At 43.9% G+C, this 24,238-nt stretch overlaps 1 protein-coding gene across 1 annotated transcript in view; it reads left to right on the top strand.

Moving 5' to 3' along the window:
* The first annotated feature begins 4,791 nt into the window (after positions 1 to 4,791).
* STK38L (serine/threonine kinase 38 like) overlaps positions 4,792 to 24,238 on the top strand; it is a 45,918-nt gene continuing 26,471 nt past the window's right edge. Inside the window, exon 1 of the mRNA XM_082280997.1 lies at positions 4,792 to 4,874. The gene's annotated coding sequence lies outside the window, so the exon portion shown is untranslated. The remainder of the gene's footprint in view (positions 4,875 to 24,238) is intronic.

Raw genomic sequence — 24,238 nt, 5'->3', positions numbered from 1 at the left:
TGATTTGTTCTGCCTCTAGATTAAGAGGTGAGGCAAAAATTATATACCCCTGGTTAAATTCATGTTTTGTCCATACTTTGAGAGGTGAAATTCTGGTTTCCTTACTTCCAAAAATGTAAAAGAAATTGCAACATGGCAACACGACTGATGAGAGTGTGGAATGGCTTCCAGGCTAGGAATAAAGAAAACTGAGAAGGAACAGGATATAAAAAGAGGAGTAGCACTGCCAGGATGGACATGGATTGACAGTTCACCGTCTGTGCTGGTAACAAAATCAGGATCTACACCAAGATGCTCTCAGAAGAAGGTTCAGGACAAGCCAAAGGAGGAGAATTTTACACAACAGGCTGTCCCATGTGCTGGGAATACAGGATGTTTCCAGGCTTTTAAGAGTAGAGGATTTTGAAGAGCAAACCCTTGGAGTTCTTATTTAGACAGATGTCATCAGGCTCAGGATAGGTGAAGGGTGAGAGGGTTTTAAAGGAATCCTTTGTGATTTTTTTCCATTCTTCCTTTTCCCTAGATGTCAGCCCATGATCACCAGGAAGACAGAAATGTGACCAAGACACAGCCCAGCTCTGAACCAGTGCAGATGTTCTGATGTCATTAGGTATTTTTAAATATTGATGGTGACTTCCTAAAGATGGAGCATGGCAGGAAACAACTAGGTGAGCAAATCTTACTTCTATGAATGGTCTCACAGAAGTAAACCCAATGAATTTCTGAGTTGTCTCATTCTTCAAGAGTTTGCAGATCCAAGATCTTAACCATTTAATTCAACTGTGAAACACTGCACATGAAGTATGACGGTATGTGCCTCCTTTTAAATTTGCATTCCACCTATCAAGAAATTACATTTTTGTCTATGTTGCAGCATTTTCTAAACATTTGATTCACTACTGTGCCCCACAGCACTCACAGCAACTGAAGATCTACAGTACCCTCAGCAGGTGTGAAATCTTAGCAGAATTGTGTAACAGCACAATGTTAAAGTGTCATAAAACAGATTAAAGCATTCAGGGTTTTTTTCTGGCCTTCTACCTGTTAAATATCAAAAACATAGACTTCTGTTATTCAGACAGATCAGGGAGTTACAAGTAAAATGTGGATTACAAGTAGTATCAACAGCAGCTAAAAAAGTCCTAATAAGCCAGGAGAAAATTTGTGGGAATGTTTCTGAATGGCTTGCACTATGCTTACCTAGCTCTGCATTATTTCCTGACCAATCTTACATGTTCTGGAAATTTTCTGGCTTATTCTTAAGAAATACACCTGGATTATATTAGCAAAACAGTAAGAAAGAAAGAAAGGAAAGTCAGAATTGATTCCTAGATGTTGGTTAGGTAGTTGGATGCAAACTACTTGTGAATTAAACATTTATAGGTTATTTCTGATGCTGAGAAGGAGCTTTCATGGTTAAAACCCCCTCTGAATCTTTCCAAGAGACATCACCAGCACGACTCTGATACAGCAATTTGGATTTGTTACACCAATTGACTGCAAAGAAAGAAATGTCAAACCCTACATAAATGTCCTTTCTCTGACAAGCTCTCCCTCTTTTGAACTACAATAACGAGGACAACATTGTTTTGCTTTGCCACAGACCTTCCCCTAAGTTTTTTTGAAGGCTTCAGAGGCTTGGTGGAATTTGACAAGAGGTATTCGGGCTTTTGTGTTTGCCTTTAATTGCTGCGCCCCAGGGTGGATCCTGCTGCTGCTGCTGCTGCTGCAGCCGGGCCGTCGGAGCAGAGGGTGCAGGACCTTGGTTGCTTGTCACAGCTTGCAGGACCAGGACAGCACACAGCCTGCAGAAGTTTGCATGCTCAGAGCAAAGACTTTGGTTCAAAATGTTTGTCTAACTCCTATGCCTGGCAGCTTAAAGAGCTGCTGCCCTTGTACACGGTGAATAGGTGCTTATATTTCTGTATTACGGGCTAACTCTGGAAATACACAGAAACAGAAGTTTATTGGGATGGTTACACTGCGTCACAGTTTGGGTTAAAACCTTAGGTATTTCTGTCAGCTCTCCCTCAATAACAAACTTTATCTGCCTGCACAGACAGTGCAGGTTTGGTTCTGCCACGGTTCATTTCAGGATGAGCACTTGGTTTTAAGTTTCTTTAGGTTTGCAGACCTTCAAAGACAAGCTCAACTATTCACGAGGCATCAGCCCACTAACTTCAACTGCAACAGTGTTAATCAGTCTTTTATAGCAGTGAGATAACCTATGTATACAGCTCTGTTAAAAACACATATTTAAAATTAGAAAATTAAAATAAACCATGTGTGTTTTGTGATGGAATGTCCGCTAACATAAATACTTTTACAGGCACATAAAAATAGAAACATTAAATACTTAGTTTTTCCATAGGTCTGTTAAGCAACAGCCAGTGCTTTTATTAGTATCTTGCTTTTCTTTTTAATTTCACTTTTATTTAGAAAAATTCACAACCCTGACTTATGAGGAAAGTTATATGGAATTATATGGAAAACTCGAAATGCAAACAGACATGCCTCATTCCTCTAAAACAAGAGACTGGTTCTTTATATGCCAGTAATATTTGTAGTCTTAGGGAACCATTTGTTTCCCTTTCTCTCTTGAAAATAACTAAATAAATGGAAGTTTTCCCCACTTCCCCCCTCACACATCCACATGCATGCACAGGACCAGCAAAACTCAGTAATTTTCCACTGGCACAACAGCCTTTCAGTGCTTGCCATCTGCTGTGCTGGCAGGACCCACCAGAGGAGCACCAGCAGCAAGGCAGGAACTGGAACGTCATGTTGTGAATATTCATTCCATTTTCATTGTCACAGCTGGGCCTCATCATCTCTCCGAGACTGACCTTGCCTCCCCTGACTTCCCTGTGGCAGCTTGGGGGAGCAGACGGCAGTGAGGTACCGAAATCAAAGCTTACAACTCATAACCCCCCGAAATCCCCAGTCAAAGCCGGTCCCCATTCCTGCTGGGGGGTAGGGGTGTCTGCCACTCCCACTGACCACTGTTACTGACACAGATTTTTAAGGACTTTTGCTCTGGGAAGAATGCTTTAGTGAAACACCACTTTTCTAGATCTGTAACCAGTTTATTTTGAATTTATGTTTTTCCCCCTCTTGCTAATTCTGTTTCTGAGTTATGTGTCTGTGCTTCCAACACATGGTGAATGTGAGTACACATTACCTCAGGTTTCAAACATGGAACCGGAGTTCAGATATCCCAAAGGATAGTCAGTCCCTTCAGGAATCACTCCCACACCTCATTCAACTTAAAACATGCTAATTTCAGGCTTCTGTTATTTCAAACCTACCAAATCGAATGCTTTCAAAACCTGGTCTCAGCAGGTAGGTTCACAGTGCTCAGGGAGGTCCATGGTGGATTCCCTGGCTCTGCTTGCAGGTCCTGAAATTGTAACGTCTCTGGGCTAGAAATCTGCTTTAGTGCACAGGGCTCCTCAGTTCCTTATCTCGTAGAGATATAGAACTAATATATAGAGATAAAGACTAATGAGGTAAAATAAATCAAATCTGTCTGTCAATTAAATCCTCCTCATCAGCAACTCTCCTCAAGTCAAGTGATGACATCAAGGCAAACTTTCTCTTGCTTCCACACGCTCCATGTTCTGCTGGAAGCAGCTGAGTGTACTTGAGCTCACAGATTTGCCCTCTGCATAGCTGGATTTGTATGACATCTGTACCACTGCATCCTTGGGATAACAGCTTTCCCCGTAAGTGCTGCCATTTGTTTATGTTCAGGTAGTACTGAAACCACAGCAGGGTTTCACTGCTCTCCTGCCTGTGTTAACACCCTCAGCCTTGTGCTTCAGCAGTGGGACAGAAGGAGATAAATCACAGAACCACAGAATATCCTGAGTTGTAAGGGACCCACAAGGATCACAGTGGTCCAAACCCTTGCCCTGCACAGGACAGCTCCAGGAATCAAAGCAAAAGGCCTGCCAATGCTATGTTTGCACTTAATTCTCCTGTCTTCTCTTTGAGCACCTGCTGAGGCCAGTTTAGCTCCTGCCCTGTTAGACCCGTCACGAGCACGAGCCCTTCTTGGTGAGTCCTGACTACCAGAGCTTGCCAAGTACCAAGGTTTACAATGGGCTGGAGAGATGGGATCCTGGGATGCACTGGGAAGAGCATGGATTGCAGGTAGAGGGAGGTCATCCTGCCCCTCTGCTCTGCTCTGCGAGGCACATCTGGAGGGCCGTGTCCAGCTCTGGGCTCCTCAGGACAGGAGGGACAGGGAGCTCCTGGAGCGGGTCCAGCAGAGGCTGCGGAGATGATTTAGGGACTGGAAAGGCTGAGGGAGCTGGGGCTGTTCAGCCTGGAGAGGAGCCCCAGCTGAGAGGGGCCCTCAGCCCTGTGTGTCCCTGTGTGCAGGGAGGGCTCCGAGCAGGGCCCAGGCTCTGCTCCGGGGGGCCCAGCCATGGCACCAGAGGAACGGGCAGGGACTGATCCCAGGAAGTTCCCCCTGGACAGGAGGCAGAACTTCTGTCCTGTGCAGTGACCGAGACCGGAGATGATGGGGACTTTCCCTCGCTGGGGATACTCCAGAACCGTCTGGACGCACTCCTGTGCCGTGTGCTCCGGGATGGCCCTGCTGGAGCAGGGAGGTGGCCACAGCAGCGGCGACGCTCCCGGCCAGCCCGCGCCATCCCGGGACGCCGCTGCAGAGGGACGCCGGACGGGCGGCACCAGAGGGGCGGGGCGGGGCGGGCGGCGCGCGCCAGGAGGGCGCGGCCAATCGCGGCGCGGGGCTCGGCGGCGCGCGGCTCTCGCGAGAGCCGGCGGGTAAACATCGGCCCCCGCCGCGGGCCCGCCCGCTGCCATTAGCGCGGGGGCGGCGCCGCGCTCGGACCGGGCGGGAGGTGAGTCCTGAGGCGAGCCGGGTCCTGAGGGGAACCGGGCACCCGCCGCCCCGGCGCTGCCCGCAGAAACAGCCGTGGCACGCTGCCGCTGGAGACTGGGAATCTCCCCATGCCTCTTTCCTCCCCCCGCACCGTGAGGCAGCAGGAGCAGCCATCGCCGTGGAGGCTGTGGGAGCGCAGCCTCAGCCTCGGCTGCGGGGAGGATCGGGGGTGGCTCTGGGCAGCGGGGCAGTTCGCCCGCCTGCCCCTCGGGCGGCTCGTCTCCCTGCTCCCGGGGTGACTTGTGACCCGTCCCGCAGTCCCTGGGGCGGCTCGTCCCGCTGCCCCCGGGGTGACTTGTCCCGCTGCCGCCGGCCGGGGGGCTGAGGTGCCCCGCGGGGGTGTCGGTGCGGGAGCACAGGTGAGCCCGGCGAGGGGAGCGGGGCCGGGGCTGTGCGGGCACCCCGCCGGGAGGGTCACGGCTGGGCTGTACTTGTGCTACAGAACGTGGCTCTGGGCTTAAGAGTGTCCTGCCCTCTTTAGAAATAAATAAATAAAGGGACGAAATTATCTCCATAATGCGCTTAGAAAAGCAAGCAGAACCTTCACAAGTTTCTAGTCGCGGGAGGAACAAATCCCAAACCTTCTGCTGAGCCGGAGGAGTTTGGGATTGGGGCCCCCGTGGTTTGGCTGTCCGGCTCGTGCTCTGTGTCTTTAGACAATTCTCAGCGATTCAGGTAAAAGTTAATGCTAAGAACAGAGGTCTTGCGGTTGTTCGGTTTTACTTGATCTGGAACGCCTTGGGTTAGAATAGCAGAGTTCACACGCATGCCTCCGCTGGTGTACCTGGTTTCCTCTTGCAAAATCCTGACTGGGAATAAATGAGCCTTGCTCTAGCCTCTGAATCAAAAGCAATGCCGAAGTCTGTTTGGTTTTGGTTTTTTTTAAAAGCTTCCTATAAGATACTTGGTGGGATGTACTGGTTTTGCTTTTACCTTCTCTTTGGAAAGCAGTGGGGTTTTTGTTGACTTTAGATGTTGGGGTTTGTCAGGTGTGCTGATTCAGTGTTTTGATTACAGTTTGTAAAAGTCACTTGAAGCAGAGGGATCTTGTTTATGTGTGTTTTTAACGCTAATAAATCTCGCTAAGTTGTTGTGCCTGCACCATGAAAGGTGCCTAAATATACACAGGAGTCTGAAAAATTGTTTTCATTCCTTATCCTTTAGGGATGAAAGAATATCAGCTTTAATTTTACTCTGAAGAGTGAAAAGAAATAGTAGCCCACAGGCTACTGACCTGAGGTGATCAGTGGGCAACCTCATTGACTGGGAGAAATCTGTTACTGTATCTAATAGAATTGCTGCAGTTTCACCTTCTGTGCCATATGTAGACACATTTTCCTTGTTTTGTTAAGAAATATCTTAGATAGGAAAAGTCAAATTTGCATAGCTCCATGAACTCATTTGTTTTTCATAATGTACATGGCATACTGTATGTTCAAGTTAAATAATTTCACTTAACAGAGCTTAAAAAATTCTAAACATTTATTCATTATTTCTCAAGCATTTCAGGGGAAGACAAGTCCCAAGCCACTAGCTAAGCAGAATTCAGAAGTAGATATTTACAGAGGACAGGTATCATGCTTTAGTTCTTTCTACCCCCTCCCCACCTTTTTTTTTTTTTTTCCCAGATAGTTAGTCTGTCTTAAAAAGTACAGCAAACCCACACCCCATCTTTAACTTGCAGTGGACTTGCACCAGACCCATGCTCTTGGTGAGGGAATGTTCCCAGGAGAACAGAAACTTTGGATTTCTGTCAGATGATCTGTTGTGGACCTTCTTGTGTAAGCTTTTTGGTGCTGGCCTCAGAGGGTCTGATCAGCAGTGGACTCCCTGGTGGGATTGTAATAATGTGGGATATCACACTGGAGTTCAGTACGTGCATGGTGCATGTGGCTGAGGTTTGCTTACCTGTCCTTTCCCAGGAGTTCTGTGTAGCCTCCCTTTGCTCATCTGTCTTTTTGTCCCCGAAGTTTGAATGGTGGGTAGGAATTTTTTTTAGTCCTTTAGGTTCCTGCTGTAGTTTGGGATGGCTCTTGAATCCTGTAGTGACCACAAGGAGCTTAGTCACAGTCTGTGTCCTCTGTATCTGTCTAGGCAGTGGGTTTGTCTTGCTTTCGAAGCTTGTCTTCTCCCTATAGATTCAGTTTTTGCTCAGTCCATGTTTATTCCAATAAAAATGTTGTTCTTCTACCAAGTTTAAGCTGAGCATTAGTTAAAAATGTGAAGGCAGTTGATAAACTTTGATAGTTGTATTCCAGGAGATGCAGGGTAGACATGGAAATTGCAGTTAAAAAAATTGCTTCTCTGAATGCAGTATTCATCAGCACAAAGCCTGCTAAGCTGATATTATATGGTAAATGGTTTGCTTTTAGTCTCCCAGAAAGAGGCTTTGTGTCTTAGAGTAATGGCAGTTGACATAAATCAAACATACAATTGTCCACAAAATCATTTAATCTTCTCTTGTTGCTCATTTCAACATATAGCTGCACTTAGAGCAGACCTGCCACTAGTGGTAATTGCATTGCTGTGGCTTGAAAATATGGGTTTGATAAATAACTGGAGTCTAATTTTTGAGATAGGTTGGTACAGAATTTTTCAAAGTCTGGTGATTAAATAACAGCTTTTGTTGTGCAAAAAATTGTTACACTAAGGGTAAGCCAATTTAATATTGTGGGGTAGGAACTCAGGGAGGAGTTATTTATTTCATGTTATGAATTTAAATAGTGAACTGCATTTAAAGCAGCAGAATCTTGTCTTGAAGGCTCAGAAATTAGTTGTCAAATGCAGCAGAGCAGACTTTTAACTTGTTTGGTAGAGAAAATCCCACAAGTCTGTAGTTTAAGACTACAGAGTAACTTCTGGCAGTCCCACTGCTCCTGTATTTGCATGGGGAAGTAATAGAACATTTTTCTCTTAACAATGTAAAACAAAACAGCAAGTAAGGGAATAAATAAATTATCAAGAAAAACTCAGTTTCCTTGTCATAAATAATTTGATCAGTATGGGAAGCATTAAAATGGGCACTTGTCATAGTTAATACTGCCTTACTTGTGAAATGAGGTAATCTTGCAAGGCGTGCATTGATATCTCATTAAATACTTTTTACAGATTAACAAAGCAAAGGAAAACGGTGGATCAGGAAAGAGCATGAATCTTTATGCTTCAAATATCTGGTTTTCTGATTTCTCAGTAATTTAGGTGTTGGATTTTATATTCTGGTTTGAACTGTAGACTTGGAACTTAGTTTGTGTTGTATACCTTTAATATTTATACCTGCAAATTTGTTAGCTGACACATGGTTTTATGAGAGTTGCAACTGATCAGAATGTGAAGAAACAGATACCTGGAATTTGGAAGACTACTTCCATGGGATTTTGATTGTCTAAGGAACAGTTGTCTTTATGCTTTTACTAGTAAAAGGAGCAGTGGTTGGTTAAAATGGTAGCCTGGGTTTATGGGATTTCACAAGAGTGAGAATGTCCTGAAGCTGTAAAAAGGGATCAACTGTTCACCTTTTAGTAACACGGAACAGCCAAGATGAAATAATAGTTTGGTGTGTGCAGGTTGTGCAAACAGATGGAGTTTATCAAAGGTGACAGAGGGAATGGGAGGGAGGAAGTAAAGGGATAACTTGGATCTACATATGGGAGAGGAAGAGTGTTTACTGTATTGCAACTTATATTAGCTATGTCTCTTATGTTCCAGAGTTTGAGCCTATGATCACTGACATGCTGTAGAGGAGCTCCAGTTGTAGCAAAGACCTTGGCATATTGGAGTGTGTTAAATTTCCTTCCACAGAAGGGAAAACAAAAAAACTTTTTTCTTTTCTTTGACCAGATGAAAGGTTGTGAAACCTTTTTCTGCTACGTGTAATAAAGAGAGCTGTTTACAATTCTGAGAGCCCTGTGTGTAATGTCACATTAAGTACTGCATTTATAAAATGTGCTAAGGTATTTTAGCAATTAAATTACCTGGTAGGGAAACAAAACCCAGCCGACCATCTCCCAGACAAACACTTGGAAAACTTGAGTCAAGTGGGTGCCTTCCCAGAAAGTTGTGCTTGGTTGAGGGCCCTTTTTATGAGCCATTGTAGTAGAATAATGAGTAATAATAGGAGAAACACAGTTGTGCATCAATTGGCTGCAGTTAAAATGAAGATATTGGGTCGCATCAAGCCATAGGAGTTGCAAAGACACTCAGCTTCCATACACAGGAGTGTATGGAAGGGGGAATAGTCGTAACTCCCATTCCCATAGCCGAGGGACGAGGAGGGGAACGAAAGTCACCACTTCAGTAAGATGCCTGAATGACTGCTGAAGGCAGAAACTGTTAACCAAGGAAAGGGGCTTGGCAGAAGCAGCTTGTCACGAGTGGGGAGCTGTGTGTGCTTAGGGGGCTCTCCTGGTGGTACAGGCTCCGTGTCCCTGTCCCTGATGCAACAGAGAGTGAGACAGCTTCTCTGGCACGCTTGTGCTGTGCCGTGAACTTCCTCCAGGACCACTGAGAACCCCCCAAAGGACAGATGGGGCCTCGTCCTGCCAGGTCACTGCCAGTTTGGAGACTCCTGAGTCTGTTCTGTGGGTAGAAGGTCTCAGTGTTTTTATGACTTCACTAGTAGAAAAAGCCCCTACTTACAGCTGAACTGATAGGTAAATTCCAAAGGATATTTCCTTGTCTGCGGGAGGGCTGTTGTGTACAAACCAACCAAGATGTGAATGACCTCACCACAGAACCTCCTTACCCTTCCTTGAAGCTGACCTTGGAATTAGGTATCTTAGATTTCCATGGATCACACCTGAGCACAGAGGAGGGCACAAGATGCAGGTGTCCCAGTATTGCTCTTTATTTCCCAATGCAGAGCTGCCTCTGGCTGGTTAGGTAGATTTGAACCAGACTCTGGAGAAGGCAGGGGTGGTTCGCAGGCTTCAGTGTTCCACTTTCCCACAAAAATGAGAAAAACCTTGCAGGAGAAATTCCCTTTTCCCAAATTAGCCCAGTAAAAAGGGCAGACCTTAGACCAATGGCATCAGGCTCCTTTTGTCTTTTGTATATTGGAAAAGTGTTTATTACAGACATTTCTTAAAATTTGTTTTAATTATTTTTTACAATGAACAGTTGCATAATGTGTTCCCTGCCCTTCCCTCTTGCTGGTGCCTTATAAGGGAGGTAACCAGAATGGCAGCCAAATATCAGCCTGATGATGAAAGAATTGTTCCACTTAAAATGTCACTAATTTTTAGCCTGCTGAGTCCTGCATGAAGGGGAAAGCTTATATTAGTAGCTCCCCAGACAAAAGCATTGCTCCTCATTGTTTAAAGACAGTTGTTGTTTCTTGAAGTTAAAGATTCCTCTGTTCTGTGCTCTGCGGTGTTCACAGAGCAGGAAAGGAGAACAAATTTAGTCACAAGGTAAGGATTTAGTGGGAGTACCTGTTTCTTCAAACAGTAGCAACTGGATATGTAGAATGAAGCCTGTTTAATTAAAAGTATGATTTAACAAGCTGTAAAATATGGAACTATAAGGGAATTTTGTGTTCTGCATACAAGGTTCTCTGTGGGACACAGTCGCTCAGCAATGAGAGCCATGGTTGGTACAGCCAGGTAACAGGCAGCTGTTAAAGCACATTCCTGTTTAGTGGAGTAATCACTGTTGGCTGTCAGACACTTTTGTAGCAAATACTCTCGGTGAGACTTAGCAAAGCAGTTTGAAAGGCTGGGAGAATTGGGATTGTTCAGCCTGGAGAAGAGAAGGATTTGGGGCCTTGCAGTGCCTGAAGGGAGCCCACAGGCGAGAGACTCTTGGCAAGGCCCTGGAGTGACAGGGCAAGGGGCAATGGCTTCACACTGACAGAGAGCAGGTTTAGATTGGATGTGAGGAAGAAATTCTCCCTGTGAGGGTGGGGAGGCCCTGGCACAGGCTGCCCAGAGAAGCTGTGGCTGCCCCATCCCTGACAGTGTCCAAGGCCAGGCTGGATGGGGCTCTGAGCAAGCTGGGATAGTGGAAGGTGTCTCTGCTCTGGCAGGGGGTGGAATTGGATGCTCTTTACTGTCCATTCCAACCCCAACCTGTCTGTGATGCCCTGAAGTAAGGTCGCCTTGTGGTGCAGATCCTACAGTTGCGTGTTTTGGAAGGCAGTCAAGTGCATCCCGGCAAATTCCGACTTTCAAGATAAGGTGAAAGAAAGGAATTTTATCATTTCTGGTGTCATTAACATGCACCTTTGTCACTGGCTTTTACTGGTTTTGTTTGTGCTTGGTCGGTTCCACTAAAGTGATAAAGAGCTCTGGCTGAACAGGTGGGTGGCTGTTCTTTCACTGACTTGCTGTATTTCACTTGTGTAAATCAGAAGTTTTGTAGTGCCTAAAGAAAATTTCTCTTGCTAAACTAATCTGCTTGCTGATAGTTTAGTTTATTTCCTTCACTTCATGAAATTAGTTATAGCATGTATCTCCATTTCCATGAGTGCTGTAGAAAATACTCATATTCATGTTTATTGGAGGGGAGAGGAGAGAAACAAACCAACCAACCCTGATGATACTGTAAGCACAATTTCTAGTCAAGTCTTACAGTTCAGTCCTTCCCCAATCTTCACAGCCATAGGCAAAGTCTTATGAAGTAGTGACTAAGGGCAGGGAATCAAGGTTTATTAAAACAGGAGTTCTTCATGAATACAACTCTCAAATCTCCTGTGAGCAAAGATATAAATGACCGCTTTATGCTGAAGTGTGTTAGATGGTTCCTCTTATGGTTAATTGTTGTATGGCAACTCCTGCTCTGTGTTTATCTTTTCAGGGAGTTCAATTTAACAGAGAAGGAGAGATCATATAAAGTCTGTATCACTTGAGCCTCTGAGCCCCCTTGTAGTCTGGATATGGTGACCTCACTGCACAATTGCCTAAGTAGCAATTAGAAACTTTTCTGTGAGGTTTTTTTTTCCTTCTTTAAAGAAAAAAAACCCAACAAAACAAAAAAATCACAACAATTATGTTAAGAACACCTGGAATAATCTCCTGTAAATTGCTTATTCTTTGTGAAATCTAAGCGAAGTTGGACGAAATGACAATAAGCAACAGAGGTTGAGGCTGTGGTTCCCAAGTCAAGTGAACCCCAACTGCTGTGTAGGCACAACACACTCTCAGCCCATCATCCACCTCCCAGCCCTCTGGACCACAGATTGGAAATCACTAAGTTTTGATGAGCTGTGGTAGTAGGAACAAGCATCTTCAGAAATAGTTGCAGGTAAGAGATTGAATTGCAGGAAGATTTTGAGGAGATCTGGAAAAACAATACCAATTGTTTGGAAGATGAAGGGAATAGAGAAGGGGGTTCTTCTGCCTGTTAAATCTTTTCCCTCTCTTTTCTCCCTGTCCTTTTTTTTTTTTTTTCCCATGAGGCAGTGGTAAAGGGAAAAGAACAAAGTGGAATGCTTTAAATTTTCAAGCTTTGCTGGCAAATCTTCAAAGAAACTGGAAAATTTTTTACCTTTCTTACATTTCACCAGTTCTTGACTGCTCTAGTTCTCAGTAATGACAGTGTTTACAGGCAACATTAATCCATTCCTTCAACAGGAAGGAACACACTGAAGTCATGGTGAGCCCCAGGTGCAAAGGTGTCTCCAATATTTGAGGCCATGTAGCTATGGGAGTGTTACAGGAGAACAAATCTGTGGGATGAATCCTTGGATTCCAGCTGTGCTGGTGAGGCAGTCATATATAGAAGGATGGAGGTGTCCAGGTGAGGATTAGAATGTGTTTACCAGCTAATCAGTTTGAGCAGGTGAATCTTGGCACTTCCAAAGGGTTGGTTATATCTGGGATGTAATTTAGATGCAAGTGAACTTGTATAAAAGGCTCTTGTGACAGAGGCCTTGCTCTGGGCTTTGTCATGATGAGGAGTGTGAAATGAATGCCACTGATAAGATCAATGCAGAGAATTTCAGGCCTTGGATAGGCTGTGGGCTTGACCAATATGTGGATATTTAAGTTAATTTAATGTATTTCAGCTCTAATCCCAACTCCTTCAGTGGGGATCAGTGGTGCTGATGCTGCTGTACGGTGACCTAAAGGAACTTTCCATTTGGTTTTTCAGGAGGCATCTGAGTCCAACCTGCCCTGTCCCCTGCTCCCAGTTCAGGCTGAAAGCATAGTCTTTGACAGCTGGGGTTCATTCATAACTCCAGAGTCTTAGGCTCACACTTGGATACCTTTAAGCCCCATTTAATCCCAGAGGGCACCTGACTGATGTGAACTGTTTGCTTTTGCTCACAGACACATAAGCCACTTTCGTAGTGACACATGAGGAAAAAAAAGAATAAATCCCTTTCAGAGTTCAGGAGAAAAAGATGAACATTGTATCACCAAAATCAGGGACGAGGGAATTCCTCATGTCTGAATACACTGACCTACAGCACTGACTGGAGCTGCTGCTCACAGCTTGTGCTGCAGCCTGGCTGCTGACAGAATAACTTTGCTGAGCACCTCTGCTGCAAAGAGCTTCCTTGGAGCCTGCCAAAAATACTGCTGCCTTCACCTTTGGTCCTCAGTAAGATGCAAAACTCTGGCCTTTGTGAGGGTACAACGAAGAAATATGCTTGCCCTTTTTATGTTTAAATAAGCAAAACAACATTCTGCTCTCTAAAAAAATTCTTTACAGTCAAAAGGAATGTTTGGGGAACAGCCAATGGATACACATACTCTTTTAATGTGTACTTTGGATCACTGCATTTGAAAGGATTGAAATCATAGTGGAAAGTTAAAAAAGAAAAAGGAAGTAATTATGAAGTAAAATTACTATAATAAAGATAAGTAGTTTCAGCTAATTTTCTCTCTTTTTTGTTAAACAAGCAGCAACATTAGAAAGCCAATTTCAGTTTTGTTCATGGTTCAGTCCAGTTTCAGGTGTTGACCCCCAGGCATGGGATGGAGCTTGGTGCTGCTTAGGGAGCAAGGGCTGCAAGAGAAGAATTATAATGACAATTTTGTTTATACTGTTTTGCTTAAAAAAAAAAAATCCAAGAAACTGAAAGCTGTTAGTGTTATTTGTATTTTTTCCTTGTAGAAGCTAATTTTTGAAATTAGTCCTGACAGTGTCTTTCTTATTTCTCTATGGCTGTAATTTTCTCAGTCTGAGAACCAGAGCATAAATGTATTTTCTTGGTTCCTTTTGCTGAAGTGCTCTGCATCAGTCATGTCATCTTTAAAGATGTACAGACCGTGAGGATAAAAGCTTCTGTATCCTTACTTAGGACATTAGGGAGAGTGAATCTGCATCTGCCTGTGTGCAGTTGCAGAATGCAGTTGCAGGATGAGATTTTCTTATGTCAGTGTGGAATCCAAGTGCTTTCCCTCCCTCTCTTGTGTGCCAAGGCAAGGCTGGGTTTTGCCACAAAGACTGGTTAATTAAGGGCCACCCACCCCCCCCTTCTCCTTGAATCCTAAAGTAAATCCTCCTCAGATATTGCAGGCTAGTAAACCCCAGTAAGTGCAATGCAGATCAAGCTCCATATTTGTCTTGGATGGAAGGCCAGACTCCTGTCTGGAACATCTGAATTGGTGCTTTGGGTGCAACTTCCTTCTATTCAGGGGTGAGGATGATCTTGTCAACAAAGCACCTGTTTTACAAGATGAAGTCACTGACACAAGTGGGCTGCCAGTATTTATGTACATCTAGGCAGGGAAACAGGGGCTTTTTGTCTTGTGCTATAGCAAGCATATGCCTTTGCTTTTCCCTCCAGTTTTCCCCTCCTTGGATAGATCAGGAATGTAGTTTGTGCTTGACCCTGACTGTAGGGTCTTTAATGAAATAAAATTTAGCTAAGGAAGCTTTACTGAATGCATTCCAGTGGCTTTCCAGATTAATGGAATTGACTAATGTGTGAATAAAATAAACACCTAAGATTTCTTGTAATTCTTGATTTCCTTTGGTACCTCAGTCAATGCTAATTCTAACCAAGAAGCCTTTTTGTTTGATAAATCTACTACCCATATTGAATTTGGAGGTATAATTCTCATCAGCTTTGAGGGAGAGGGGACTGACAAAGGATAATGCTGCCTCTGTTGTGGATACTTAGGACATTTTTTGAAGTGCTAGGCAGATACGAGTGTCCTGAGATGTTTTTCATGAGTGCTTTTTCAATATTGAAACATGTGGTACTCTTTGAGGTACTGACCACATTTGACCCTGTGTACTTCACAGGCATCATTCAATCAGTTTAGCAGCTGTTTACAAAGCACCAGAATTCAGAAGGCTTTCATCTCTGAATGAAACACATTCTTTTTGCTCAACTTGGCATCTCTGAATTTACTGAGCAGCACCAATCCCCTAATATTCAGTGTGATTAGATTCAGTTACCTTGTGCCATCCCAATGCAAAAAGTTCCAGTTAATTAATGGAATCGACTGATGCTTTCAAAGCTGTTGCTCTGAATTGTGTTTGTGACACATCCAGCTAAAATTACTTTGTTTTCTTAAAGCAGAGTCTAAAATATTCTTACTTAGTTTTCTAAATTTGTATCTCTTGCTTCATGCTCTTTTACTGGCAAGATAGAAGGCAAATACAACTAATGATTGATTTCTTTGAAATGAAGTGGTTGGTTCAAGGTGAACCTCTGTTTCTGTGTTAAATTTTCTTAAAGGAAAAATGCTTGAGAGCTCTGAAACTTTTGTTGTCTCCAGAAAGAAATGCAGGTAGAATGTGGGGTGGGAATATTCCTGCTTTCCTTTTGCACGGTTCTAGCATGTTGCAAACTAGCAGGTCTTGGGCTTTACTACTGGTAAAGTGTTGGGTTTCAGGTATTACTTAAAGGAATACTGAGACTAGTTCATATTTTGTAAAAATGCACTGGGATGCTTTCACCAAAGATGCTGGATAAAAGCAATTTGTGTTTTGAAGGAGTGTGCTATTTTGAGGGAGGATAATTCTTTTTCCCTACCTTATTCAGTCCTTGGCTTTTAGAGTGGTATCAACAGAGGAAGTGACTCTTACAGATGCTTTTGTGATGTGGTTCCTAATTTGCTGAGAGTTGGACTGAGATCCCTTGACTCATTTCACGTAAGCCACCGAAGAGCTATTTCCAGTTACTGCCTGGACCAGGTCTTGGAGCTGAAAGATGCCACCTCTGCCTGCCAGCCATGCCTCACAAGAATCATAACAACTCGCATTTCAAATATTTCAACATGATAATTCAGCCTTTGAAGTTTTGGCACCTATTTGGCAAGGGATGTCTCCAAAGAGGTATTTTTAGCAAACACTATATATAGAGCTTCAGATCTTCATCTTCTTTCTTTATGTGGAGAATATTTTTACAGTCTGTGAGGTGCCCAGAGTTAAAGGCTGTAAAAATTACAAGATGCTCAAGCCACAGTTGGATTCAAATTGTCTTAAATTTGGTGGGAGCTGTGCCTATCCACATTACAGACAGTTGCCTTGCCCTCCTCTGCTAGACGGTCCAGTGTCCTGTGGTGCCGATGGGGATGAGGGGACGAGGGATGCCACCCATTTTGTTTTCTTCATTTGGCTTTTGGAACATAATTTAACTGAAAGTGAAGTCTGTTTGCTCTAGGATGGGTCTCTAAAAGTGCTTGAGAAACCTGTTACAACAGGCATGGCCTGGCATAGCTAGAGGCTTTGGAGATTATGAGGAGAAGCAAACTGCTAAATCCAAAGACTCATTCCAGATATCCTCGTCACAATGAGAGCTGGCATTGTGTCAGATGCCAGGCAGGATTCATCTACCTGCCCTTGGGTGCTTACAAGTTGCACATCCAAGGCAGTTTGACATCTTAACTATCCTGTGTAGTCAGTGGAGTTGGAAAAGCACCAGGAGGAGATGTTCGATTCTGCCTCCTGCAAGGGTGACTACAGACGGAGAAAAATACGGGTGTAGGGAAGGCCTGGGTGGATTTGCAGTAGTGCTGCCTCCAATGAACACCCTGATACTGCTGTGTGACTTCTGAGTGGCTCCCCGTGGCTGATAAAATGTCAACAATAACAGGATCTAGCGGGTTCACTTTTGTCAAATATCCCTGCAGGTGCATGCAAGAACTTGTGAATTCATAGAGTCCTTTTGTTTTGCCAGCAGTGTGGTCAGGATCTGTTTGTTTTTCTCTAGAAGAGCGTGAAGAATGTGCTCCCTCAACAACAGCTGCGAGAGCCCCGGGGCTCCTGTGATCCTCTGCAGTTGCACCTCTGAAAAATCCCCAGGCTCAGGTCAACTGAGCTTTTTTGTCTGTTTCCTGCTGTAATTCTAGATTTTCCCATAGTTCATTGTAGCATTTAGTGTTAAAAATAGGATTCCATAAAGCATTTTTATGTTCCTGAAGTGCACACACTTTATTTTTCAAATGTGTGTGTGTGTGAAGCCTTGCCAGAGGAGCAGCGTGTCTTTGCCCAGTGCTGGCCTGATCTGACTGTAATACTAAACTCAAGGTGAGAGTCAGGACTAGTGCACCGATTTTGTTTCAGCTCTTCCTTCGGGTTTTTGGCAGCTCCTGCAAGTTACTCTTTGTGCCTCAGATGCTGGTATGGTGCTGCATAGTTAACTTTTTATTTAATTTATTTTTTGGTGGCTCTGATTAATTTTGTTTGGTCTCGCTTTCTGCATTTCTAAAATCAGACTGAAATTGTCTGCATTTTTTGAGAACAGTCTGTGGAGAGTGCTATGTCAGCATGTGGGGCTCGCCATCCCTGGAAGTGTTCAAGAAATGATTTTAGGTGGCACTTAATGCTGTGATTGAGTTGATGTGGTGGTGTTTGGTCAAGGACTGGACTTGATCTTGCAGGCCTTTTCCAGCCATAATGACTCTAGGATTCTCTGTTGCCGTGGATATATTTCTGCTAATAAATGGAAGGGGTCTGTTCCCTACAGGCTGCTCTGGATACTTGTTAGAAGTCAGGGATCTTCCCTTGCTCATACACCTTCAAGATCCTGCCAGGACTGAGCCTGGGTTTACTTCATTTCCTTCTCAGTCCAGGTGATAAAGTTGCTGACTTGCATTATCAAGATCATGTGTTTTATGTTTCGGTTTTGCAAAGTACCTCCAGATATGGTTGGAAAATATTTTAAAGGGGCAAAACATAATTTGCTTGAAGGCTGAGAGGGAAGTACATGACACAGGGAATCAGAATAAAGCCTGCAGCTCCAGTTCATTGGAAGATGGAGATCCTTTCTGGCATTATTAACATGAGGGATAACCCAGAGGAGAGGAAAGAAGCTTGAGGCTTGCTAGCAACCCCAGGAGACCTTTGCAGCTTTGGGCATGCTGGGAAGAGGGAGGGCACACCTTCCCTCCTGGAGGCTGCCAGCAGAGCAGCTTCCCTGTGCTTTCAGGATTTGCTGAAATTTCCATAATTTATTTTGCAAAATTTTACTCAAGGGGATGCAAAAAAAAAAAAAAAAAAAAAAGTAGACTAGCCTCCAGATCTTGCTTCCAACCCTGAGTTACCATCTTAGATCTGGGGAGAATAATGAAATTTTTATTATAGATCTAGGCAAGGGAGGTAGGGCTCAGTATCAATGGAGCATAATCTGTGGAGTAAAAAGTGCTAGTTTTTCCCAGACCTTTTCTGACTGCCAGGGGTAGTTCTAAAATAAGGGATTTTGCTTGATTTTCATTTTGTAAATGAGTGCAAGTTAAAATATAGTTTAAGGCTCAATTGAAGCAGTAATTAGTCATCTGAGGAATCACAGATGTAAATGGTTTTGATTCTGTGCTAATACTACATTATTAGACTACTTTCTCTTTATTATTTGGTGCTCCTTATGTTTTCAGAAGTGAAGAGAATAGACCAGAGCAGCTGCTTCCTTGTGATTTGTGAAATTGGGACACATTCTCTCTTACCCTGTGCTGTATCAGTGTGACAAACCACATTCCTGATACTGCTTGTGGCTCTACTGGGAAACTGTGAAACTTCCCAAAGGTTGCCTGTTTATCAGTGCTTTAAAAGGCAGCTGATTAATGTTATTTGCATATGAGCAACAGAATATGTAAACATTGACTGGGGAGTCATTGGAGGAATGCTCTCAGCTGGACTCACAAGAGCAGCATTTCTCCAAGGCTGTTGTAGCTCAGCTTGTAAATGTTATCACCAAATTTGGCCTCTTGCAGAGTATTGATATTCAGTGGTCCTTTCTGTTGCTCTTTCCTGTATATTTTTCTCCCTGTTTCTGAATTCACAGTGAGATTTCAGCCCTGTCCTTGGAGCAGTGCAAACCATCTCGGATGCTTATCTTGCCACACACCCTTCCAAACCCACAATATACAGATCCATGCCTGGCTGCAGCCCTCAAATGGGCTCACACAAGTGTACTTGCAAAGAAGGGCCCACAGGTCTTGTATGTTTTAGGTTAAATAATGAATTTTCGTAATTAATTAATAACTTCTTAAGACCCTAGTCCTCTGTGCCTGTGAACTCCTTATGCCCCCTAACATGACCTGCTGGCTACAGGAATGATGTTTGCTTCCTTGTAGGGTAACTGAGGCACACCCTAAGTACATGTTTTCTTTTTTTTTCTGTATGGCTTGTTTTTGCACATAGGAAATAAAATAGAATCCAGATCATCTGTTACTTAATGCAGTTTCCTGTGTTGTAGCCACAAGAGCATCCTTCCTCTGTACATACATCATCTGCAGTTAGAAACAGAAAGCTCAAAATATTCACAACTTCAATGCTTGCATCATTGGCAAGTGACAGGAATTTAATGTGGTTTTATTTTGCAGGATTTGTCCACTTCAAGTCACCATTAGAGGTTGTGTTAGGAAACCTGAGCTGGGACTCTTCTGGGAGAGTGCTTGAGTAGATTGAGAGGAGATGCATTACAGAATGAGTGAGAAATGAGGATGGGCCTTTAAGTGGATGTTCCTGGTGCGTTCCCGTAGATCAGGTACCGGGCATTGCTTTAAGTCTTTGAGTGACCATAAAACTGTTCAGATTCAAGTGCAGGTTGTGTCTGTGTCTTTTGCAGAGTGGGCTTCTGCTGCAGCTCAGCACTGGTGTTTGCGCTTGCTGTCCATGCTGGGCTTTGCCCAGCGTGCAGGAGCCAAGCAGTGCCCCTGGAGGAGAATTGGGAGAGCTCACGAGGCAAACAGGAGCAGGACAGGGTATAAACCCTTCCTGGACTTTGTAAATATGACTGGGGTGATCCAAGGAGAGTGCAGCATGTGGGTGGGTGCTCAGCTGTTCATCGTGATTAGCCTCACCTCGACCATTTCCGTCACAATCAAATGGATTGTGTTCTGTACTGTTGCAGCCTGAAGTAAAAGGAATGTCAGAAAGTAGTTATAGCCTGTGTTTTGAGAGCTTTGCACAGCTCTCCTCTCCACCAGCCCATTTCCAAGCAGAGCCAGCAAAAGTGGGGGCAAGAGGGATGTGACTCATTGGTGAGAGTAAATGTTTGTGTAGCAGTTGTCGCCGTGGGGCTCTGGGGTTTCTGTTGCACCCAGTTTGACATAAATGCCCTCTGTCAAAAGGGGCAGCCCTGTCCTCTCACTGCCACAAGTGTATCCAAACTTTACTGGGATGTAGTCCAAGTCTGACTGCCTGCAAAAGGGACAGTGCTGTTCTCCCCCTTGTCCTCTGTGCCTGTCCCTATTTAATTGCTCCTCTTTCACTGAATTTGTGGGACTGGAGGATGGGACAAACCAATTTGCTAATCTTATGGAAGGGTGGTCTCCTTTTCACAAGAGCATGGCCTGGTTGGTATCTTTATTTTGTTAGGCTGCTAAGTTCCCCTAACTGGCCTGTGGCTGCATTATTAGGAAAACTGTAGGAGTGTGTGGCTGGGACTTGAGGGATCAGCCCAGTGGAGAGGAAGGGACTTGTCTTTCTAAGAACCAATTGTAGACCTGTACTGACAAGTCCTTGAAGCAGGACTTGGCAGCAATGTCTGTCCTTTCTGTGTAAGGGCCTTGAGCATAGGGCCCATCCCCATAAGGAAATGTTAATGTTAAATAATATTTCAAAAGGGGAAATGATCTCATTCTTCCTACGGCTTATTTGGGTTTTTCTCTGGCTACTATTTATGGGAAATAGCTGATTGTATCCAACTTGTCAAGCAATTCAGATCGCTGTCTGAAAGACTTCTTTATTTGCCATTCCACCAGTCTCCATCTTGACCCATTGTTTGTACAAAACTGGTATTTCCGTTCAGATTTCCTGCAGGTAACTCCACTTGTATTTATCTGCACTTGACAGATAAAGAAATGGAGGCACAATGATGCTTGGTCACCTTACAGGGCAGTAGAGACTTTCACCTTGAAAAGGAACAGTGAGAGCCATTCTGTAGGAACACAAGTGTTTCTTCTCCTTTGTTTGAGGTGGCCCCTGTTCCATGAAGAGTCCTTGTTTTATTAATGAGTCCTGCTCCTTTTCTCGGTCAAGAGAGTGCTTAGCCCTCAGGACATGTTCCAAGGCTTTCTGTTCTGAAGGCTTCCTTGGTGGGAAAGGTTTGCTCTTAGGGAATTTGTCATCTTTTTCTGTTGTTCTTGCCATAATCTATTTCATCTGGAAAGCATAGGAAACTGGGCTCTTTAAGATTTATTTATTTTTAATCTGGAAATTTACCCTTTCATGTATGTTTAATATACAGCCTTAATATCTTACAGAAACTTAAGTAGATCTCTTCTGTTCTTTTCCCTCTTCCTCCCTTGCAGCTGGCTATAGCCAGAGCTTTTATCCACACCCTGGTTTGCTTCTCTTTTCTTTAACTTGGAAACCAGATAATAGAATCAAATATCTGAGATTAATTTAAGACAGCACCCATTCTGAGTGAACTTTCCCAGGCCCAAGCTGGAGAATTACTTCTCACAGGGAGCTGGTGCCCCTCATAAACCTCATCATCTTTCACCTACATGCAATTTCTTCTTTGCCTTTCTCTTCTCCTCCTATAAGGGTGAATATGCAGTTGTGTAGGAGGGATCATGTGTACATACAGACAGTCATAACAAAGCATTCCTGGTGCCCCTCAGCCCTGAAGGAGATGAGCAGTTGGGATGTGAAGGAAAGGCTGCAGATTTCACGAGGCACTCTGCCTCTGCAAGAGCTGTTTCCTGTGTACCTGAACCCTTAAATCTCAGAAGGATAAGCCCCAGCTACCCACTTGCTGTGTGTTTGTGATACATACATTCTCAGTGTGATAGAAATGTTGAAATACAAGACCACAGCTGTATTGACTGTTCTCCCCTAAACCAGTCTGATGTGGCACAGTGGTAAAGCTTTCCCTTCTCAGTTTTCCCTATTACCATGCTGGGGATTAAGCGTTCCCATTATGGTTCCTTTATGAGATAATGATTCATTCTCCACCTTTGGTACTGATGGCTGGGGCTGCGGATGATTTGGTGGTAAGAGTATGGCTCAGCTCCATCCCCACTATTCCAAATCTGCTTCCCAGCTTCAGGCACCAGGAGGGTGGTACCATGTGCTCTTCTCTTACGTCAAGAAACCACACACATCTCTTTATCTCTGGGCCTCACCGAGTTAGTCTGCTTTGTGTGCCAACAGCTGTCTGCTGCTCCAAGAATCCCAGTTTAAGGAATGAAGCGCTGTAGTGGGATTTGAACGGGCAAACATCTGTTCTCCAGTGTTGTGTACCCTGACAACAGGCACTACCTGCATTTACAGTTTTGCAGGGCCAGAGGGATCTGTTGTACTCATTAACCCTGACTGAAGGCACTGCACAGGCCATGGCTGGGCACTGATGTTCTGCATCTCATTTAGCAGTCAGCTCCTTTGCTGGCACAGACTTATCATGTGTAATTACTTAATTTGATTGATATGATCTAAAAAGAGCCTGGCAAGAGTCAGGGATTTGAACATACATCAATGGAAAAAAAAAAAGCAAACTTGGTGCCTTCTTCTCCAGCATTCTTAAATGCAAGAGTCCCTCCTAATTCCCAAGGAGAATGGGAATTCTCCTAGGCTCTTTAGGAAGTAGAAGGGCTCTACAAAATACCTAAAATGTAAGAGTAGAGCTTCTTGGATGACATCTGAAAATATAATACAGTTTCCTTGAAACTTTATACTGGTGCTGTGTTAGAAGCTTCTTTGCTTCTGTCCTAACTTGTGTCTCTTGGTCACAAAAGACTTAGAGAAATTCCCTGTGACTGAATGTTACCTTTGGACAGTTGTACATGTTTAGAGTGGGACTTATTTTTCATTGGACCTGAGCAGAACTTTATCCAGAAAACTAATAACTGTGGAGGAAGCAGACTTATGATTGTTGACCTTGCTCTGTTTGTAATTATTTCATGATCCAAAACATTGCAGCAAGATATTTAGCATGGGCTTTTTTTATGTCAGTTAATTTAACAGGTCTTAAACCAATGTTTTCTTAAGCCTGGATGCAAGTACTTGCTCAAAGCTGTGAAAATGCTGAAGTGCACAGGAATGCAATTACTCCAGTAAATAGAAGAGCTTCCTGTTTTTAGACACTTCTGAGATGACAAAGATTTGCAGCACTGTGAAACTTGGGGAGAGCCAGGAGAAAGGACCAGATACAAGTGAGCTGAAGCAAGCTATGAAATGCTGTTTCACTGCAGAGCATTGTTGGCTTTCCAGCAAGCTACTGATTTCTCTTGTCCCCAGGAAATTAAAATGCACCCAGTGTTAAACACTGGAAGAAAGGAGTGGCTGCTTGGGACTCCAGGTCTGGTTCCCTCAACATGTCTCATGCTTCATTTAATCATCCACAGTGTTGTCCTGAGCTGACTTCCCACTTGGAGCACTCCTTGGAAGACATCAGCACGTGGAGGTACCAGCACCTCTGTTCCCTTCCTGTGCCTGGCTCTAGCCCTCCATCCTTGCTGGTGGAACAGAAGTACAAGCACCGTGTGTCCCCTCTCTCTGTGAGGTTGGGGTGGGTGGGGGAGTCCTGCATGGTGAGGCAATTTCAGTGGGTACTGCTAAACCCCAATGGTTGGATTGCCTTAAGAAGTAAAGAAAATAAAATGAGTTATTTGAAAGAACTGAGCTCAGGAAGGTTTTGGTAAGTCATTACATGTCCTTCCATTCTGAGTGAGTGTTTTAGATAGGGAATGTCTCCAAATGTGCCCCTCACTTTGGAACAGAGCTGTTGCCAGTCGAGCATAAAGCATGTAATGGTATCATCAAAGGCTGAGGCAAGTGGAGCTGAGATGGAAGTGACCTTATTAGTGGATTTGCTTTTCTAAACTTTAGATGACCAGTCTCCCACTGTTTGTGAAAGCCAAGGTTACAACATTTGGATCAAAAGTTTATTTGCTATTTGAAATGGACAAAAAATTGATTCTTAAGGGAAATAAACAGTTTTTGTATCTTACATAGGTGTAGGTAGACTTACTTTATGTGTAT

Source organism: Coloeus monedula (assembly GCF_965178545.1).
Source record: "Coloeus monedula genome assembly, chromosome: 4".
NCBI classification, from domain to species: Eukaryota; Metazoa; Chordata; class Aves; order Passeriformes; family Corvidae; genus Coloeus; species Coloeus monedula.
Note: the sequence above shows the minus strand (reverse complement) of the source record. Positions and strands in the feature narration are given on the sequence as shown.